We start from the raw sequence: 23,211 nt of genomic DNA, 5'->3' as shown, positions 1-23,211 counted from the left end.
CTCATAGATACTATGAAAATGTCCCATCCAGGGTAATACTAAAAATTTACTGAATTTCACATAAAATCAAAGCGTCTCCCCTTTTCTATCGTGGAACTGCTTTAGGCATCAGACAAAGGAGAGGAAGGGGATGGTTGGCTTCATCTTTGCTCCTTATCCTTAAGGCCTCCACCCTGTATCTATTTCCCTTGCTGGACGAGGTTTCTAATCCTTCCACAGATGGAGTGAGGAAAAGGAGGCGTCAGAAATGGTACAGATCATATTTGATGACATTAATTTAATCTAATGATGTTATTCTTAGGCAGGACACCCCAGATTCCTAATTCTGATTCTTCCAGAGGGTGGTGTCTTTGTGGATTATTTGGAGACTGTCCTGCCAAGATCCTCCAGTTTCAATGATCTCATATGGCAAGGTTTCTAGGTGGCTAGCTGCTCACAACTTCAATCCTCAGAGTGTAGGAGGTCCTCTCCACATAAAGCATCACTGATGAGGCTCTGTCACCAGCCAGGAATCTCTTTTTGAAAGCTTTTTACAGACTGGCTTGAATCTAGCTTCTTCTCACATGGTCCACATTTGGTCCATGGGAAACATGCCTTTGCATGAAAATATAGTAGGTGATTTCAATAGAAGAGATGTTCTACCAGATTGAGGAAACAGCATGGATATAGTGAAAATACTGGGGCATGATTTTAGTAAAATATTTTGGTTGTATATGATATATATGAAAAAGAAAAAACTGAAAAGGAAGACTTCAGCTAGACTCAGGAGAGTCATAAATGCCAGGATTAGAGAGATTGGAATTTATTCAGTAAGGAAAGTGTGTGAGGGAGGTTACTGAAATTGCAGGAAAAGAAAATTAAATAACTGGGATAATTATTTAGAAAGGTTACATTGGTAGCAGAAAAAGTTAAAAACTAATAAATGGAATGCTTGAAAATGGAAAATAGAAAGTAAATATGAATTTAAGACAATGACCCAATTAAGAAGCAATAAATTCCTGAATGAATGAGTATAGTGAGAAGAGAAGAGAGAGAAATGAATGCAGAACTATGTCCATGACAGAATGGATAGGACTTGCATACTGGTTGGACATTGGCATTGGAAAGGGAGAGTAGTCAGTATGACTTTAGGATTTATACTCTGAAGGTACAATTATCCAAAACAGGGAAAAAGTCTATGTTCCAATACAAGAAATAAGTGATGATACAAAATCAAGTGTTATTTGACGCTCAGAGAGAGCAATCAGTGGCTGGAGCAGCTGAGAAAAGGTTTGAAAGTTGAACAATAGCTCCTAGTAAAATTGTGAGATGGAATAGAAAATTAATGTGCAAATAAAAGACTAACCATTTCCAGTTTGTGTCTAGGTTTTCCTAATAAAAATATGTTACCAGAGATTATTCTGTTTTCAGTATCTAAGGCAATCAAGAACAGGAAGAACTGAGGTTTAGATTCACTTAGGATGATATTTAAGGAAGCTAAGTCTTAGAAGAAAAATACTTCTTTGAATTTGGTTTATTTTTCATTTAACAAACAGTAAAATTCTCTATTTTTGGTGTACAGTCCTATGAGTACTGAGAAAATCATAAAGTCTTGTAGCCGCCGCCTAAATCAAGACACATATTCACTCCAAAAATTTTTCTCTCACTGTCCCTTTGTATTCAGCCCCTCCCCTTACATCTAACCCTCAGCAACCACAGGTCTGTTCTCCTTCCCTATAGTTTTGCCTTTTTCAGAAAGTTGTTGTGGTAGATACAGTTTTAATATGACATTCACTTCTGGTCATAAAAACTCCCATGATTATGCTACATTATATGGGTGGGTCAAATAATACACAAGCCCTTTAAAAGCAGAGAATTTTTGCCAGCTGGTAACAGAAAAGGAAACCAGAGATTTGAAGCAGGAGGGAGATTCAGGGCGACGTTGCCGGCTTGTTGATGAAGGGAGTCATATGGAAAGGACCTAACTGTGAACTCTAGGAGCTGAGAGCAATCCCCAGCTGATGGGCAGCAGGGAAACTAGCACCAGTGCTACAATGATAAGGAACTAAATTCTGCCAACACCTGAATGAACTTGGATGTTGCTTCTTCCCCAGAACCTCTAGGTAAGGGTACAGCCCTTGTTTTTGTGAGCTCCTAAGCAGTGAACTTCTGACATATGAAAGTGTGGGCTAATTAGTGGACATTGTTTTAAGCTGCTGAATTTGTTTAATTCGTTATGCAGTAATAGAAGACAACTGTAGTCATGTCAATGAAATTATAGAATATGTTGCCTTTGGGGACTTGCTTCTTTCACTCAACGTAATGCATTGGAAATTCATTCATATCGTTACATGGATCACTGAGTAGTATTCCATTGAATGAATGTACCACAATTTGTTTATCCATTCACCACTTGGAAGACACTTACATTGTTTCTAGTTTTTGGAGATTAGAGAAAGGCTGCTCTAATCATTAGTATACAAGTTTTGGGTGAGAATGAGTTTTCATTTCTCTTGTAACAATCCGGGAGTGGGGTTTTGCATCACATCATAAGTATATGTTAAAACTGGTAAGAAACCGCTAAACTGTTTTCTACAGTGGTTGTACCATTTTGCATTTGCACCAGCAATGTATGGGATTCCCAGTAGGTATTGTCAGTCTTATTTATTCTAGCCATGTGAATAGGTGTATAGCAGTGTATTGCTATTTAATTTGATTTTAAATACATTTGCGCAGATTATCATTTTTATAAAATTGTGGTATAAACACATAAGCATATTTTAGCTTCTTTATTTGGAAATCGCATTTTGAAACTATCCCTTGGGTCAAGACCATCACATTTTTAGATAAGAGTTTTCCAGTGAGATATTAAGAAAGCAGATTTGGGCTGAGATTCATTCATTTATTCAACATTTACTGATATCAGATACTGGCTGTGTGCCAGGAATGATGCCAGGTGCCAGGGATAAAAGATGTGTAACATATGGCCCTACCCTCAAGAAGTCCATACTCTCTGAGGAAACACACATGATGTGTACTTGTAATGTAGTCTGGTAGTGGTCATGATGAAGGTATGTGAATGCTGCTATGAGGTCGCAGGTGAGGGAGCAATGAATTCTCCTTGAGGGAGCAGGCTAGTGAGATGATGAGATATGACTCTCGGTGTGCAAGGCCTGAGACTGAAGACTTACCATCAGGGAATATTAGCAGTGAGGATTTGCATAGAATAGACCACTGGTGTCCAATTGGAGTCACTTTGAACAACCTAACGACAGATGTTTTCTTTCAAATTCTTTCAGATTTTTGGAATCCTTCCCAAATAACTGTGTGGGATATATAATTAAGGGTAATACATGACATGATTTTGTAGATTCCCAATAGGAGAGATTCTCATTTTCACAGATTTCTTGGTAGAAGCACAAAAGTGGGTAGAACAAACATGCTTTGGAATGTTTTTGAGGGGCACCAATAAAGACAGTAAACAGGATTCCTTGGCGGAATCTTTCTCATTTTGGTGCTGCCTCTGTTTTGAAGTTAGTCAATCATTTCTGTAGCACAAATATGTGTGTGTGTGTATGTTTGTGTGTGTGTGTATCAGTAAAACAGAGTTAGTTGGGAATAATTAGAAATAAGTCTTCATGTGAGGCAACTAACATGCTTTAAGTGGCTACTTCTGCTAGTGCTGTGATCTTTGAATCTCACATTCAAGAACAAATTACCTGTATTCTAACATGAATAGTACAGCACATGTTAAAAGCAATAAAAGGGACATTTGTAGTTCTATTTCCCATATCTGGGACCAGTGCATGTGTGGCAGGGCTATACATGTGAGAACACAAAATTGTGCCAAACAAATTAGGGATGGTATAAATAACTGAATAAATAGAGGGTTAATCATTCAATCGCTGTAAAAACATTCTCACACAACGCCCGAATTCTAAAGCAAACATTAGGACATTGTGAGTTTTACTTGATTTTAAATTTCAGAAGACTTTTCACTGAGGTAACATTTACTTTAGAGGTGTGTAATCTGGGCTCAGCAGGTTGTAATGCCTTTGATGTTCACCAACTTTGTTTATGAACTGCGCTAGAGATGGCAATCCAATAACTTCCATGAAAATTCAGAGACAAACACAGGACATCTTTTTTTTTCTGTTCTGTTCATAATAGTGTCCTTACTGCCAGAATGTAACCAAGATCTCTTAGAAATGTAAACAAGATTGCCTCTGTGCACCAAAGAGAATGTGATTAGTGTACCAATAGCAAAAGCCAATGAATTTTATGTGATTTCAAAATGTACTATCAATCAATACAACGAGTGCAACGTCCTGAGGCATTTTCAACGCTGCCTGAAGCCGTGCATAAGCACCGAATCTATAGGCTGTGAGTTATTTGTGCACACCAATGTATTTTCAAACTATTGTGTGTTTTCCTTTGTTTGTTTTTGGCTTTTTGCAACCTATCAGCTTGAGCTAGGTTTTGGGAGAGCTTCTGAGACACCATATTGCAATTTTTGAGAGCTCTGCTTTTGATGGCTTGCAGTAAACCACACAGGATATTCCCACTGGGGGGGGGGGAGAAGTTGTAAACTGTCACAAATATTACCATTTACATGATTTGGAGCTTGGGGATCTCTTGTTTAGATTTTTAACTCCAGCTAATCACAGATTTTTCTGTTTTGAAAACAATGAGTTGAATGTAAACCAATGCAGAGAGGTACAATAAGGCAATTTCAACAGGCTAATTCATTTCTATAAAAAACAGAAAGAAATTTCTTTTTCTTTTTTTTTTTTTGAGAATGGCTCCAGAACATACACTTGACTTGCAGAATCAGTCAAAACCAGTTCTACTGATAAACATAGAGTTGATCTCTGTCTTTGTCTGAAGATGACATCCAGCCAGGTAGCACTGTGAAAATATATTAACACTCATCCAAAAGAGGTAATTAGGAAGTGTCAGATGAAAACACTAAAAAAAATTAAAAAATAAAATAAATCACAAACATCTACTACATACAAGAAAAAGATTTTCATTTTCATAAAACTATTAATTTAGAATGCTAAATGATAGACTCATCATCTCTGTTATGTCCAAAGCAGACAGAATATTGGCAGATCTCAAGCTTTTTCAATTTGTTTTTCCCCCTTTATAAAGACATTCTTCTTGAATTTTCTACAAATGCATCCATCTTGTCAGAATCGCTTTCAAAGGGAAATGTGTACCTTGAGAGTAAATAAACCAGATGAATAATCCACTTGCTCATCTTGTAAAAGTAAATGTAATCTGTCTATAAATAAATATTTTATGAATTTTCATTAACAAAGGTAGAAGTGTTCACTTATGGGCATTTTAAAAGAATCTATCTAATTTCAAAAATTGTTATCCATATCCTTTTTTCAGTTTTACAAATGGGCTACTTTATATGTTTAAATAAAATGTAAACCACCACTGTTGAGTGAGAAACCTTTAACTGTTCATTAGGTTAACAAATATTTATCAAGGACCACTCACTGCGACTACTCACTGCGACTCTTCCATTTGGAGTTACCATCATGTCTCCCCTGAATCATTGCACTAGGCTCTGAATAGATCTCTCTGCTTCTGCCCTTGTTTTCTTATTGTTAAGGAGCGGCCAGAATGATTCTGTTAAAGTATGAATCATCTTGTGGCTCTTCTTCTCTGTGCAAAATCTCCCAGTTATTTCCCATTTCACTAAAAGTAAAAGCTGAAATCATTTTATTGGCCTCAAAGACCCTAAATGATCTGTTCCCATCCTCTGTCCTTACCATTCCTCTCTGACCACATCTTCCACCTCTTTCCCTCTTGCTTATGACCTTCTAGACCTTTAGCAAATTGAGCCATTTCTAGAGAGCATTAAGTGCATCCCAGCCTCAGGAAACTTGCATTTGCTGTTTCCTCTGGCTGGAGCACCCTTGCCCAGCTAGCTGTTAAGACTCACTTTCTTCAGGTTTTGACTCAAATGTTACCTTCTCATTGAGGATTTCCTTGCCTATTTTTAGATTGCTACACTTCTCTACTCCCTCTACGATCGTAGATCGTGTCTGCCTTTCCTCGCTTGATTTTTTTCCCACCTTAACACTTACCGCTATCTACTAAACTACATATTTTACTTAGTAAAATCTTTTTTATTGTCAGTCTCTCCCACTGGAATCTAAACTCCATGAGGGCAGTGAGTTTTGTCATTTTGTTTACTTCCTGATTCCTAACATCTGGCACAATACCTGACACAATGTATACTACTCTAGGGCAGGCACTGTGGTAAGTGCTGGAATCCAGGAGTGAACAAGTAGACAAGTTCTGCTCTCACGACATGACCTGTCTAATGAGGAAAATAGATAACAAACAAGTCAGCAGGTAAATATGATAGCATCCGATTAGAGATAAATGCTATGAAGTATAACATGTCAAGGAAACATGATAAAGTGAGCAGTGGCCGTGGGTGGTGGGCACTTATACTTGGGTGGTAAGAAAAAGCATTCCTAAGAAGTAACATTTGAGCTGAGGCCTGAAGAACAAGAAGCGGTACAAAGAGAGCTGTGTCAAAGGCTACATGGTCTAACATCTGAGAGAACAGAATTTTATATTTAATAACATTTATTATTAATCAGCAAGGGTTTATTTCTCAAATGTGGCTAGCTGGTGTGCTGGTTTCAAAGGAATTTAAGACATGGTGCTTGCTATAAAGTTACTTGTTATATACTTGGGAACCAATGTTCACTCCTATGAAGCAACAGATATTAAAAGATGGAATTTCTAAAAGGAGACACAGCTATGAATGTGGGCTGTAATGATCATCACTAGAGAACGTGGAAAGTGAAGACTGAAAACCTTCTGAGCAAAGGTGAGAATGAGTTTTGTGTGTAAAAAAGTAAGGAGGAGGGCTTCCCTGGTGGCGCAGTGGCTGAGAGTCCGCCTGCCGATGCAGGGGACACGGGTTCGTGCCCCGGTCCGGGAAGATCCCACGTGCCGCGAAGCGGCTGGGCCCGTGAGCCATGGCCGCTGAGCCTGCGCGTCCAGAGCCTGTGCTCCGCAACGGGAGAGGCCACAACAGTGAGAGGCCCCCGTACTGCAAAAAAATAAAGAACAAAAAAAGTAAGGAGGAAATGTGTTTTACTGCTGTTGAGGTTTTGTAGTAGAGAGAGGGACTCTCAGTGTTTATAGAAAGGGCGCACTTGCCTTGGATGCTAACCAAATGTTTAGGAAATCATTTTCTAGAAATCACAGGAGCCGTGCCCAATTCTTCCACTTTACTCACACTTACACCCAGTTCATCAGTAAGACAGGGAAGCTCTGTTTCCAAATTATATCCCAAATCATCCACCTTTCCAGCTACTACCTTATCCAGTTTACTATCCTCTCTTGCCTAGACTATGGAGTTCCAATTCCTCTCCCTGTTTTCACTCTTGGACCCCTACATTCCTTTCTCCATGCAATGCATGTTCAAAACATGTCAGTCACTTCCTTTCGAACTTAGAATAGAATTCGATCTCCTTACCATGACCTACCCATCCTGTGTGACCTACCCTTGCCCACCAATCTTCTACGAGAACTCCCACATTCCTCACCATATGCTCTGGCCACACCTTCCTTATGTTCTCCATTCTCTGGAAATTATAGAGGGTTACCAGGCTTTAGTTACCTAGCTCTTGGTATGCCCTCTGTCTTAATATTTTTCACGCATCCTCACGGCTTTCTCCTTCTCACTCAGGATTCACCTTAATGTCAAGTCCCTGTGGAGGACCTTTCTGACCATCTTATCTAAAACACCATTCTCATTATACTCAGTAACATTACCCAGCTGCATTTTCTTCCTAGTTTTTAATCATTATGTGGAAATATTTTATGTATTTGTTTACCTGTTTGTTATTTGTCTTTCTTTCCCAGGATATAAGCTTTGTGAGAGCAGAGATTTTTGTTTGTGTTATTCCTCACCATTTCTCCAGAGTCTAAAAACTAATTTTTTAGGGCTTTCTGGAATATAATAGGTAGATAATGTTTAATTAAATGAATGAAAATAGGGAAAAGTTGAAACCTATTTATATGAAATTGGAAAGCATATATCAGAGTAGCCTGTCAGGGAGATCTGGACTGAAAATACAGAGGAATTGACAGTTGTGATATGCTTCATACAGTAAATCAATGGGGCCCACTCACTGGCAAGAGACAGAGAATTGCAATGAAATCAAAGGCGAACACTTCAAAAATGATTCATTCTGTCATCATCAGTGGATGAATCAAAAATAATTTTTAGAAAGATTCCAGTGGCTAGATGAAATAGTTAATATGGGATATTAGTAATTAGCAAATGTTGCTCTGTGGTTGGGAATAATTCTGTGCACAAATTTGTGTTTTTGTTGTTATCCTGGCATATTTTTGCCATATTATTGTTGCTGTCACTATTGTGCATTTATTTGCAATTGTGGACCCATAATGAGGTGTGAACTACTCCCCTGGGGTAGATTAGACACTTTTGGAAAGTTTGTGTCGTATCTTTGGAGCCATAAGGGTACTTCTGAGTAAACTGCTGCTCTGCCACACAGGCTTTCCTCATGATCCTCTGGCCTTAAAGAAGAATCTTAATGAATCTTTCAACTGTATTTCGTTTTCTTAGCTCCTTTCCATCTGAATACATTTTTAGCTATCACATTTCCTTACCTCTTTTATCTTGAACAGTTTTCCCAGAGAATTGACCCAGTTAACTTGTAACCACTTTTTACTCTTAAAAATTATTAAAGGGCTTCCCTGGTGGCACAGTGGTTGAGAGTCCGCCTGCCGATGCAGGGGACACGGGTTCGTGCCCCGGTCCAGGAAGATCCCACGTGCCACGGAGCGGCTGGGCCTGTGAGCCATGGCCGCTGAGCCTGTGTGTCCGGAGCCTGTGCTCCGCAACGGGAGAGGCCACAGCAGTAAGAGGCCCGCGTACCACAAAAAAAAAAAAAAAAAAAAAATTAAAGACCCCAAAGAACTTTTGTTTACAGGGGTCTTATCTTTCAGTACTCACCGTATTAGAAAGGGAAACTGTGGTTGCAAGAGAATGAGATTGAAAAATTAAGTAATATTGGTATTAAATAGTATTGTTATGAAAATAGTTTTGACCTTGCAGACTCCTTGAAAGGGTGGCAGGGACCCCAAGGTCCCCAGATCACACTTGGAGAACCACTAGTAGATAATAATACCTAGCATTTATAGAGATATTGTCGATCTGCCGTTTGCTTCCTTGGGGAGAAAAAGGTATGTCTTAGTATTTCCATATCTAAAAATATTTCTATATAGGGCTGGTGTCAGGATCGGATGTAATAATGAAAATAAAATTTTTTCCACAAGCATAAATTCTTATATGCACATAAGAACAAAGTTAAGAGTTATCATTAATAACTCATAAAAAACAGATTTTGAAAAATCTGACTTTTTCATTGACTTCTGAAGTTTTCTGCGTTCTAGCTTTGTAAACTATGATGATAATTTTTATTAAATCACACAGTGCCGTTTTGTTCGTCTCAAAGCATGAAATAGTTTGGCATATTTGCCAACAAATATATGAGTTTTTGCTCATAGTACTGTAGTTTATGCTTTATTCTCATACTCAAGTTATAACATATCAAAAATGCCAGGTTATGACTTCTTCATAAAATACAGGATAGCATAGTTAATGCCAAATACACAATTGAAAGTGTATCAGTTTAATTGCATATTCTTTAAAGAAACTTTGAGGACAAAAGGAACTAATACTCCTATGAGTTATAATATCTAAAAATTTCATGGTGTTTCTAATTTACATTCATGGTGTTTCTAATTTACATACATGGTGTTTCTAATTTACATTACTCTCTTCACATTCATGGTATCTTTTTTTCTCCACAATAATTCTACGAGATTACAAGTTATCTTCTGTATCTTCCTTTTTTTTTTTTTTTTGTATCTTCCTTTTATAAAAGAAAAATAAAATCGAGGCTTTGGGAGTTTATTAGTTTTCTATGGCTGCTGTAACAAATTACCACAGACATAGTGACTTAACACAAATTTATTATTTTACAGTTCTGTAGTTCAGAAGGTCATTGCCATTGGCTTAAAATCAAGGTATCGGCAGAGCTGCATTCTTTCCTGGAGGCTTTAGAGGAAAATCCATCTCCTTGCCTTTTCCAGCTTTTAGAGACTGCACACATTCTTTATTTCATGTCCCTTTCCTCCATCTTCAAAACGATCAACATTGGGCCAAGTGCTTCTCATACTGCCATCTCTCTGGGTCTATTTTCTGATTCCCTCTTCTGCTTTTAAAGGCTTTTGTGATTACATTGCCCCCACCCGGATAATCCAGGATAATTTTCCTATTTTAAGGTCATCTGATTAGCGAACAATTCCACTTGCACCCTTAATTCCCCTGTGCCACGTATCCTAATATACTCATAACTTCTAATGGTTATGACATAGACATCTTTGAGGGAGAAGGGCATTATTCTGCCCACCCCAGGGAGGATAAACATGTTTACCAAGCTAAGAAAGGTGAGGTTTGGACTTAGATCTGGCCCTCTGACTCCTTTGTCCTTTCAGGGAAAATTGTCTTTGCTCTTACCATGGGATGAAGGACAGCTAATACTGCTGGAGAAGGTCTGGTGGTGGAGAGATTTGGCACATGAGATCTTGAACATATCACGAGGCATCTTTAAGGAGAGGCTGTAGAGGTAGAGTTTGATTGTATCTGTCCTCTTCTTCCTGTGCCTTTATTGATCTGTACTCTTCATTGTCCCTTTATTTCCTTAAATCATCATGACCTGGAGATCACATATAACCTAAACGTTAGGTTACATTTTTATTTTTAAATGCATTGTTATAGTACCTGTTGTCGATTGACACTTCCCTTATTTTGTAAATTAAAAAAATCTAAAACAAATTGTGCTCTAATTCTGTAACCCAGTGTCTGTGTTAGATGCATAAACTTTTGTTTGAGGTGTGTAAAATGATTTTTACTTCTGTGAGTCAGTGATTTTTGATAGAAAAAAGCCCAACTATTTACTTATTTCCTCCTTTTATTTGATACAACTATGTTATCTTGTAAATAGAACGCATTAAATTATTTAGCATGAATCTACCTAGTCAATTAATTATATAGTTAGATTCTGGGGACATAGGACACATAAGTTTTGATAAGGGTGAAAGAGATATGAAAGGAGAGAGGAGAGGTCAAGACAACAGTGAGGATTCTGAAGAGAAAAGAAAAGTAATTTTGCTAGTGGGCAATTTGGGAAAATTACTTGATCTCTCTGTGCCATGGTTTCCTCAACTATAAAATGGGGATTATGAGAGAATCCTATTTTAGATGTCATGAAAAATAATGAGTTAATTGATGTAAAGTACTTAGAACATTGCTTAGAGTTTTACATGTATTAAATTTACTTACTTTAATATGCAAAACTATTATAATTATTAGTGTCATTTTTATTAGGGAGATAGTCCTCGAAGAAGCACGTGAGTAAAAAGGGTTAGGAGAAAACCCACTCTTTGCCTAATTCACAAGTTTCTTTATGGCTGAACCTGTTTTGACATTTAGAGTCTTGAGATTTCTATATCTCTGTTAACATGAGAGAAATCCCTTCTAAATATTTCCTACTTTCTGTAAAAGGAATATATCTATACATATACAGATCTCTATCTCTCCTAAAATATAAAAGCTTCCACTTGAACCCAGAGTGTCCTGTAATCACAGAGTTTTTCTCCTCCTAACTCATGGTGCCAAGTAGTTCCAGCCAGAGGGTGACTCTTACTGCCTTTGTATCCTCACCACATACCTTCTTCTCAGTGCCCTACAGTCCTAGCTTTAACTGCTACCACACCAATATCAGTTCTTTTCACACCATCAAACCCTTCACAAATTGTACTACATTCAGAAACATTAGCAGAAACATTGGCAGAAACATTGGCAGAGGCATGTTCTGGAATCCACAAAAATTTAGGTTAAAGCTTCCCAGGTTATTTAACCCAACTGGACTTCAATTGTCTTATCTCTAAAATGGGAATAATGGAGGATAAAGATTACTCAACATAGTATCTGTCACATAGTCTCTGTCAGTGAATGGTTTTTATAGTATAGGTCATTTTATGTGTATTTTGAAATAAGTGGATTGCTAAAAGTGTGGAAAATATTAGTTTCATTTTATACATCAAATGTGGAAAATAGTCAAAAATTGTGCAATTTTAAAGGGGCAGGTGGAGTTAGTTAATAATAAATTGTATTTGTGCTGTTGTCACATGGCAGCATCACTTTCAGACAAATTGAAAGACAAAATAGGCAATACTATTGGTCATGCTCTACCTGTATCAGAAATTTTCTGAGTAACTTTTTGATGATTGTAGTATTTATTTTTTGAATTATCAATATTAAAATTTATTTTTAATACTATAACAACGTTGCTCGAGTTCTTAAGTCGTGATAACACTGTTGCTGAAAATATGAAAAACTTTGGAAAGATGTTTAGATGTGATAAAAACACTTTGAAGAGGATCTAGAATCCCCACAATACTTGTGCTCTTAATTTTGGAGAGGATACTTGGAATAGTTTCAGAAAAAGTGTTGAGCAAAATACAGTACTTTTTAAAAATTTTTATTGAAGTACAGTTGATTTACAATGTGTCAGTTTCAGGTGTACAGTAAAGTGATTCAGTTATACATACATACATATATATATATATATTCTTTTTAAAATTCTTTTCCATTATAGGTTATTACAAGATATTGAGTATAGTTCCCTGTGCTGTACAGTAGGTCCTTGTTGGTTATCTATTTTATATATAGTAGTGTGTATATTTTCATCCCAAACTCCTAATTTATCCCTCTCTCCCCTTCCCTTTTGGTAATCATAAATTTGTTTTCTAAGTCTAGGAGTCTATTTCTGTTTTGTAAATAAGTTCATTTGTATCATTTTTTCAGATTCCACATATAAGTGATATCATATGATATTTGTCTTTCTCTTTCATTTAATATGATAGTCTCTAGGTCCACCTATGTTGCTGCAAATGGCATTATTTCATTCTTTTTTATGGCTGAGTAATATTCCATTGTTTATAAATATACATGTATCGTATATACTGTATACTATATATATATATATATATATCTCCATTCATCTGTCAGTGGACATTTAGGTTGCTTCCATGTCTTGGCTATTGTAAATAGTGCTGCTATGAACATTGGGGTGCGTGTATCTTTTCAAATTATGTTTTCCTCTGGTTATATGCCCAAGAGTGGGATTGCTGAGTCATATGGTAGCTCTATTTTTAGTTTTTTAAGGAATCTCCATACTGTTCTCCATAGTGACTGCACCAATTTACATTCCTATCAACAGTGTAGGAGGGTTCCTTTTTCTCCATGCTCTCTCCATCATTTATTATCTGAAAAATAAGGTACTTTTTGATTCACATACTTTATATAACTGGGCAAATAAAATTTAAAATAAAAAGGAATAAAAAGAATGTGAGGCATGACATGACTGTGAGAAAAAAACAAGGTCAAGTGCCCCTAAGCCACATTGACTGGAGATTTATGCATATCAACCTTTACATTTATTCCTGTGGGAAAGTTCATCTCAACTCATGTGTGCTTTGAATTATGTGAGGTCTTCAGGAACACATTTCTCTCATAATATTAGACCACCCTGCATCTTTAAGTTCAAGTCCTGTTTCAGTCACCGTGTGCTGGTGGAGTGTTTAAACAATTTGTTTAAATAAATACTCTTTGTAAAGCTTGCATGTATAAACCAATGACCTATTTTCAAAAATACCTCTGATATGTCTTTCTTAATGAACAAAGAAATGTTTCCTGCACTGAAGAAGCACATTTCCCCCCCTGCAAGCTCAGGGATGGTCTTCGGCTCTATTATCCTTGTCCAGCTGCAGGAAATTCCCTTACCTGTCGTTCAATGTCTGGCCTGTGTTAGAGATGCTGTTTTGGCAGAATCCAACAGCTTGTCTGCTACTCCTCAGGTATACATACATGACAGGTTAGGGTCTTTTGATGTCCAGCTCAGCTGTGACATTTGTGAGACTAGGGACACTTGTTTTCGAATATAACCTACTAGGGCCTCTTCCTACACCCCTCAATTCTCTATGCCCTTGACCCACAGATACCTCTACCACAGTTAGCAAACTCTGTTTAGTGCTTCCTAGAGAAACTGTGGATTAGAAAATATGTCCATGACATTACCATCTTTGTGGTCCTCAGCATTGTGTGGTGGGTCTAGGATATCCTCTACTCTTGGTCCCCAAAGGTAGAGGGTTTGGGAGCTCTTGGTAGAGCTGGACAGGGGTTTGGGAGCTCTTGGTAGAGCTGAAGTTATAGACCTCCTCGGAGCCTGTACACAGATCATTTCTTCTGTCAGCACATTGATTGATGAAGCCATTGCTCTGCCTAAAATACTTCTTGTGAATACACTTGCAGCAATGACACAACAACAAACAAAATAAAACAAATAAGACCAAAAAAGAAAACCCAGATAGTTTGAACCGTAATTTGTTCTCACCTTGAAAATGAGCTACTGCAACTCTTGAAAAGTTGGAAATGATGAATATTCCAAATGGAAGTTATTTCTGCCAAATGTTACAGACATAATGTATGAGAAAGGTTTTCTCAAATTGCTCAGTATATATGCTCAGCATATATTTCCTATACTCAAGGCTGTCAATCTAACTGTTTAAATAAATACCCCTTGGAGAGCTTATATGAATAAGAGCTTTATTATCTAAGCTGCTTATTTTATGAAGTTCATCTCTTTCTCAAGGCTTACTTCAAATATACACTTTCTCTCCTGCCACCAGGTTTGTGAATCACGTTTATAGACATAAAAATGTAACACAGGTTTTGTTTAGTTCTACGTTTTAGTTTATCAGATCTATTTGAATCTACAATCTACAAACTAATGAAAACTACAGAAACGTGAAAAATCATTTTTCTACTTGATTTTTATGTGCACTCTTAGAATTATATGTTTCTTCCTTATAACAACAAAGAAGCTATTTATCCTTAACAGTGCACAGAATGGTTTTCTTTTTCTTTTTTTTTTTTTAACATCTTTATTGGGGTATAATTGCTTTACAATGGTGTGTTAGTTTCTGCTTTATAGCAAAGTGAATCAGTTACAGAATAGTTTTCTTAAGTGAGTTGGGAAAAATAACTTACTAACTTTTTACTATAAAACTTCTAAGTAGAAACCAATTTGTGATAACAATAGTTTAATGTTCTTATTATCATGAGTGATATTTAAATATGTAATAAATCTTACATGTACATTGGTGCATGGGCACCAATCAAACAGAAAGGGTATTGATCAGTTGGAATTGTCCCTTGGGTTGTAATAACTGTGATACCAGCTCTGATATAGCCTTGCTAGTTGCTGCTTATTGTGATTTATGTGGCCTTTTTTTTTTTTTCTAGAGAAGAAGCACAGAAAAGGAAGAGGAGATGGACAGTTTTTGCTTTTCCATCTATTCTCTGTAGGACAAAGTATTTGGTTATAAATTGGGGCCTGCAATGAAAGTAAAAGGATTTCTAAAGAATATCAATTTTAAATTAATTCAACCAAGAAATGTTTGCTGAATGTATGAATTTGTTCCAATTCTTCCAGTGTATGAGATATCATTCATAAGTCATTCTGCTGGTCAGAACACAGTGATATACAAGAACAAGCTTGAAAAGTACAAAGTTGCACCAGGTGAGAATATTATCTGTGGAAATTTAGATTGTGGCAGCCAGATACACTAGCTCGGGATCCACTAGCTGAATGAGTAGCCCATTTTTCTCCCCAAGGAGAAAATAACCACTTGATCATCAACAGTTGGTCAGGTACTGCCTAGGAGACACTGGATCTGCATCTTCTGCGGATTTAGGTTCTGAAGTTACCTTATAGAGTCAGATTCATTAATATCAAAATTATTCCTGAAAATCTCTTACAACAAACAACATCATCGTGGAGACTGAAATTCCATCTCTTAATAAATCTGGAATCAGTTTTTTCATCAGCTTTGGGACAGCTTGTTCTTTCTTGCTTTGATTCACAGATGAAATAGCTTGTATTTAAAGAGAAAGGCTCATCTTAAAACACCATAAAAAAAAATTCAAAATGGCACGATGCTTACACCACAAGAGATGCAAAGGACCTGGACCAAAAGCATGAATTAACACCTCTCAGCTAATGCTCACTCACACTGAGACCTAAGTTCTTTGAATATGAAAGTGGGTGGAACCTCGTGCATCTTCTTTTTTTTTTTTTTTTTTTTTGCGGTACGCGGGCCTCTCACTGTTGTGGTCTCTCCTGTTGCGGAGCACAGGCTCAGGACGCGCAGGCTCAGCGGCCATCGCTCACAGGCCCAGCCGCTCCGCGGCATGTGGGATCTTCCCGGACCGGGGCACGAACCCGTGTCCCCTGCATCAACAGGCGGACTCTCAACCACTGCGCCACCAGGGAAGCCCTCCTGCATCTTTTAAAAGTGTTGTTTCTCTTTCTTTCTTTCTCTGCCCCACTCTTGAAGCCCAAGTATATAAAGTTGAATTTGCCTTATCACCAATTGAATGTGCCTAGCATATTACCCTACCTATATACAAGGTAAGTTAATCATTCTCATTTAAAAGATAAAAACACTGAAGCTAGGAGAGGTTAAATGTCACGTTGCAGATCGCATGGCTGGCAGAGCAAAGTTTGAAGAAGCCCTGACTCTGAAGATGTTATGTTTCCACCAGGGCATAGCAGTCCTCCAGCTAGTACTCTGGTACTCTATTGTTTACAGAAGCTCCACCAGGCCCCTGTCCTTAGAAGTCTATTTATGGACTGGAAATACTGCTGAGACTCTAGCTGACCTGCGGAGGGACGGGGTTCTCCTCTTGTCTTTAGGGTCAGGGTCTGAAAGAAAACGCTGGGTATCAGATAATTCAGCCTCAGAGCAATTGTACATTTGAAATAAAACTTTAATATAAAAATCTTAGCTCTTAAAATTCTATTTGCTATTAGTTCTCAGGGTTATCAGCCTTTAGGTTGATATTGCCATTTTTGTGGGTGAAAAATGTCGATTATAAGCAATTTCATGGGGTCCAATGTAAATTTATCACCATGACTTTTATAGTAGAAAAAGCCCTGTAACAACATAAAATGTTTTCTGGTCACCTTATAAAATATAGCCTTCTGGTTACTCTTTATTCTGTCAACCTGGGTTTTATTTTTCTCTTTCTCTTCATAGCAATGATCAGAATCTGGATTTGCTTTGTCTTTTTTTTCTTACTTTTTTCCCCGCCCCTGCCCCCATCAGTAGAATTTACTCTCACCATCTAGAAAAGTACCTGGAATATGAAAAGCACTCAATAAATATTTGTTGAGTAAAATAAACTTGATGATTTGAAAATATCTGCCTAAAATGTTGAATTATTAGATATATTTTCTATTTGGAGTGTTGCTATAAAACATACATTTCCAATTCCCCAATGTCCCTTTGGAAAAGATAAATTAATTCATTTCATTAGTGATATTGTATTGCCTGCGGCATGACTTGTCAGGGTGGCTACAAGAGACTAATGATTGGATAATCAGAGTTTATTTATCATAGAACCATTTTTTGCTACTGAACTGAAATATAAATAATGGTATATCAGTATTTACATTATAAATACTGTTTTGGGGTTTGTTAGTTGGTCAAAAAATTCTCCCTAGGCTGAAACATCTAGTGGGTAAACATTGCATGTACCACATATATCAAAATGAGAGTATAGTGATCCTTTGTTAAGCAAAGAACAAACATTGCATACAGATAACTTTTGTCTGATGAGAGTGAAGCTGTTGAAGGATCCCGATTTCTTGATGACACTCAGCATCTTGGAAAAATAATAGCATTAACGTAATCTTGTGGAGATAAACTGAGTACCAATAAGAAAAGATGAAGTTCTACTAGAATTTTCATTCAGAAGAGAAGATTAGATTCCTCAGATAATATTAAGGGGCCAGACTGGTTTAATAACTGTGGCAAAAAAATTGGTGGGACCAAAAAGAGCTGTTGCCAAGAAATACAGCTCTGGCTGCTGGTGTGTCAGCACTCTCGACATTGAAGGGCCGTACGACCTCTCCAAGTGATTGATTTTTATGAACCTGCTGTATAAATCATTACTTTCAGGGAAAATACAATTTGGCTACATACATCTCTCCCATGTCCAAAAAACATTTCCCCAAACATAGTATTATTGTTAATTGAGAATACCCCCAAATCCTTCCTTTCCTCCATCCTCAGACCATGGAGGTGCCAATCAAGTTGCTTCTCCAGTGGGGCTATTGTGGTTAAAGGCATCACCATTACAGAACTTAGTGAGCAGCCTAAGGCCGTCCTGGAGCTTCTGGTTTTCTGGTAGCTAAGGGTAGACAGATTTGCAAACAGCCAGCAACAGGAAATGATTGTGACCTGTTTTTGGAACCAATAAGCATTGAGTTACTGTACTCATGACTCACCTAAAATATTTTAAATTTCCTCTGAAGTGACAATGTTTTTGCTGCTTCAGGGGTTTTGTACATTTTATTTCTTTGGCTGCACCACCCGGCATGCAGGATCTTAGTTCCCTGACCAGAGCTTGACCCGTGACCCCTGTAGTGGAAGTACGGAGTCCTAACCATTGGACCACCAGGGAATTCCTGGTTTTGTACATGTTGTTTTATCTCCCTAAGATGTTCTCTTGGTTCATGCCTACTTATCCTTTCAGGATTCTGTTCATATATCATTTTATCAGAAAAACCTTCCTTACTATTAACCCCCGCAACCTCCATCCTGACAGCTGCAGTTACACACACACACACACACACAGGCCTTCCTATTACCCATTCTCATAGCCCCTTCTGCACTTCCTCCATGGCACCTTAATGTGTGTGTGACCATTAGCTCCATAAGGGCAGGCACGTCTTTTCAGTTTTTTGCTGCATCCTCAGTATCTAACCAAGTACATGGCACACAGTGGATGCTTAGTAAATAGTGCTGAGTGCTTGACTTTTTGAAGTTGTTTTAGTTCTGTTCCTCTGTGTTTTTCTTTGAACTAGAGTTTACTATAGATACAGACTGTACATTCCTTCGTGGACCTGCCCTGTTCTGTTTCTAGCCTTAACTCCACATTCCAGCCAAACCAACCATTTGTCATCTCCCATTAATGGCTCAGTGGCTTCCAACTGCAGCTGCTGCTTTGGGGTTGGCTCCCCCATAAGATTCGCGATGAGACAAGTTTCCTCGGCATCAAAGTTTTGGTTCTATTCAGTGAGCATTTACTGAGCATCTGTAACTCACCGTACACTGTGTTAGGAGCTCTGATAGAAAAATGAAGATTGGTCTTATTTCTGAGCATCTCTGAGCCAAGAGGTGGGCAGAGAAACACATGGATGGATGAATGTAGTAATTGTGTGCTGAGTGTCACAACCAAGGTGCTTTATGATTTAGCCTATACTGATAGAAAAGGGTTTCCACATTGCCTGTAACATGCTGACATACTAGGATCCCTGGTACTTGTATATTCAGTGATTCTCTCATTAGAAGCAAATGCTTTACAGGTTGAATCATGGGAATATCAGATGGTGACACAAGTTCTTAAATACTCACATAAAATAAATTTGTCTGGGAAATGAATTTCATAGATCTTATTCTTAGTCTGCATTTCTTTTAAATTCAGCATTCCAGGTTCTCATCTCTAATCAGCTCTTGCTTCAGTAGTTTTCCTTTTGTCCCTTTATTTATTTATTTTTAATTAAAGTATAGTTGATTTACAATGTTGTGTTTGTTTCAGGTGTACAGCAAAGTCATTCAGTTGCGCATATATATATATAAATCTATTCTTTTTCATATTATTTTCCATTATAGGCTTTAGTCAGCATTCAGATATTTCTGATGCTGTAGGGCCACAGACCCAGCCCTTTTCTCACAAACATCAACATTAACTTGCTTGGGTTATTGAAATAATATACTACTGAGCTACGACCTTCTTTTTCGCCCTTTCCTTGCTACTTTACAGGAAATTTAATTTCTTTTCATAGAAATCATTCTCATTTTGAAGATATTCTCACATTAAACCAAAGAAAGAAATAATTATATTTGGTGGAAAGTACAGCTTCTAAGTAAAGATCTCCTTCCCTCGATCATTACAGGAGAAGGATGGAAAGGCAAAGCCAGCTCTGGGGGCCAGTGCATTGCATGCTGCTACGTCAATTGTAACGAACGACCAGTCTCTTTGAAATGCTCACACACCGTGGATTGAAATTGTTAACAGAAATCCTAGTAAATAGTGACCACGGGTTTTAGGCATTTATATGCGTATAAAGCGTCCTATTGTGAGAATCTGCCGTTTCCATTAAGTACATTTTAGCTCTAATTGAGAAGCCTTCTTGCTATTACCCCAGTTGGACTTGATCTTTTATTCTTCAGGGCTTTATTTATTTATTTTTTGGCAATTCCTCCCGTCCATCATACTTACTGAATTCTTTCTTGAAATATACCCAATTGGAAATTAGAATCTGAGTTCTGAAAGGTACCTCATCTCTGAAAATATGGAGCAAAATCCAGTACATGCTAGAAACCATGAGTCCCGCCTGCCTGCCTCTCACCAAATGATCACTAACATTTGCATAGCACTTCCCACATTCAAAATGCATTTTTCAAACATTATCTCATTTAATTCTTGCCCCTTCCCTGTGAGTTAGTTATTCATAACTCTACTTTACAGATAAGAAAATAGGGTTCAGGAGAAGTCAAATGACTAACCAAAGATCACAGAGCAAGTAGAGGAAAACAGCCATCAAAAGGAAGCCTTTTGCCTTCAAATTTCATGAACTTCCTATATCTTCTAAATGCACAATGTCATCCTTATAGGCTGTGTTGGTTTCCTCCAGGCCAAAAATTTTATTCATCTTTATACCCATCACCCCAGTGGCCCTTCCACCTGGCCTAAGTGAGGTTTAATGAGTACATTTCTTGGATAGATTGATTTTGTTCTTTGGGTGAGAGTTTGTTCAGTAGTTATTCTATTTTCCTTAAAAAAAAAAAAAAATAAGTATTTTACATTGCAAACTTAATTTCAAAGTCCAGAAGGAAACAAACAAACAAAAACAACAAAAAGAGCAAAACAAGCCAAACAACAAAAACAAATCAGCGTTTCCTCTAAAATGAAAACAATGACATTTAAGCTTCAATTACACTTCTCCCTGCCCTGCAAATAGCCACGCCAGGACCCAGGGCTTCTTGCTGATTGAGAGCACATTTTGAGTTCCCCCCATTGTTCCTGGCAACCCTGCTCCCATGTAGCAAGCAGGATATTCAACTTGACAAGGCTCTTTCTTTCTGGATCAGGGAGGGAGCAAGGTTCTTGTCAGTTTGAATCATGAGCCCACACTTGGCAAAGCTGAGTGGACAGGCACAGTGGGGGGAGGTGCCATGTGCACGCCATCCATGAACCCATCATGTGGGCCTCTTTCCCCATCTCCTAAATAACTCTACTGGCTTCTAGCTATCCTGCTCCTGGAGGGCCTCTTTACTATTTGGCCAGCTGATTTGCTTCTGACACTAAATCAACTCGTTATCCAGCTTCTAAAATTTTACTGTAAGACTTCATCATTCTACCAATATTTTTTTTTTTGAGAGTTGCAGCTGAGAATATCCAATTCTGCCATTCTCAAGGTTTTAGTGTTTTAAAACATATTTCTAAGGACGAAAATGCCTTTTATTTGGAGTCCATGTCAAAAGGCTTTTAGAAGTCATCAAAGAAAACTGAAAACCTAGTGTATACAGCTCTAAAAATAGTTTGTCTTTATTATTATTTTAAAAAAATGAGCTTTAAAAGAATGACAAATAGAATTAATAAAAGATGAAATCCGGAAATTCTGATTATGTAATAAAGAAAACAAAAGTGTCTTATTATTTCATACCTTTACCCCTAAGAGTTCACACTTCAGTTGTATTTGTTTCAAGAGGAAAAAAAGAACAAATCTTTACTGGTTAAGCATCCTAACATATGTCTGAAAAGTAAGTAATCTGGCCCCATTTTTCTTCTCATAGGCATTGAGAACAATATTTTTGGTTATTATATGAATGTAGAATTTTATCCTTTGTTGTTTTCTTTTTAATCATGAAATAGCAGTAAAGCTTCTTTTGAATACAGGTAAACCTTTCTTTAAAGTATTTTTATGGCAATGGAGCCCATCACAAGCTTTTCGAGGTTTAATTATAGAATTTTGTGATGCTGTCAGGGTGGGAAAAAATTTTCCTCTTTCCTTCTAGGTTCTTCTGGCTGGTCTAAGAATTAAATTGACATGAGGCAGATTAACAGGAGAAAATCAAATTTAAGTTCGTATGTAAAGGAACACCACATACACGAAAGGCTCAAAGACAGAAAGGTAAACTGAGGTGTCTATGCTGAGCTAGGGAAAGTGATAGGGACCTGGGACTTCCAAGGACAGTAAGGTCACTCACAGGATGAGAAGAAGAAGAGCAGTTGTTGAGTAATTAGGTGTTTGCCCAGCCATACACATGGGTCACTGACATAAAATTTATCTCTGGTAATTATTATTCTCATTCTGGGAAAGAACCAACCCCCAATTCTTTTTTTTATTTTTATTTTTTTGCGGTACGCGGGGCCTGTCACTGCTGTGGCCTCTCCCGTTGCGAGGCACAGGCTCTGGACGCGCAGGCTCAGCGGCCATGGCTCACGGGCCCAGCCACTCCGCGGCATGTGGGATCTTCCCGGACCGGGGCACGAACCGTGTCCCCTGCATCGGCAGGCGGACTCTCAACCACTGCACCACCAGGGAAGCCCAACCCCCAATTCTTTAAGGAGGAGATAGTTTCTCTTGATCACGAATGGTCTCAATTGCCTTCAACTCAAAATAATCCACATGCCAACGTGACACATCTTCGAATGAATAGTCAGAAAGGGGTTCTGAACAGGCCTCCCCAAGATGTGTCACGTTGACATGTGGATTATTTTGAGCTGAAAGCAGTCAAACCCTGTGGGCTCCAAAGGAACTTTTACCTCTCCCTTAAGGAATTTAAACTGGGGAGGCCTGTTCTGAACCCCTTCATGACTCTCCAATGCTAAACATGTAAACAAACCAAGTAATTAAGGGAGGGAGAAAAAGAAAATGACTAATAATGTTAAATTCACAGTTGTCCTGTACTTTCAATCATCCTTTTCAATGTTCTCAGCTGAATCTAAATCTCAAGTAA

The 23,211-nt window shown here is 37.8% G+C and overlaps 1 long non-coding RNA gene across 10 annotated transcripts in view; it reads left to right on the top strand.

Annotated features, from left to right (window-relative positions):
* Positions 1-17,371, top strand: part of LOC132597271 (uncharacterized) — a 322,871-nt gene extending 305,500 nt beyond the window's left edge. For 6 of the 10 annotated variants that reach the window (XR_011377440.1, XR_011377443.1, XR_011377444.1 and 3 more), the window contains one exon: positions 15,422-17,371. This is a non-coding gene — a long non-coding RNA (uncharacterized lncRNA). Of the gene's footprint in view, positions 1-10,548; positions 10,680-15,421 lie in introns of all 10 variants that reach the window. The other 4 variants (XR_009563792.1, XR_011377442.1, XR_011377439.1 and 1 more) reach the window with 2 other exon arrangements.
* Positions 17,372-23,211: the final 5,840 nt, after the last annotated feature.

This window comes from Globicephala melas, chromosome 4, assembly GCF_963455315.2.
Source record: "Globicephala melas chromosome 4, mGloMel1.2, whole genome shotgun sequence".
In the NCBI taxonomy this organism is placed as follows: domain Eukaryota; kingdom Metazoa; phylum Chordata; class Mammalia; order Artiodactyla; family Delphinidae; genus Globicephala; species Globicephala melas.
Note: the sequence above shows the minus strand (reverse complement) of the source record. Positions and strands in the feature narration are given on the sequence as shown.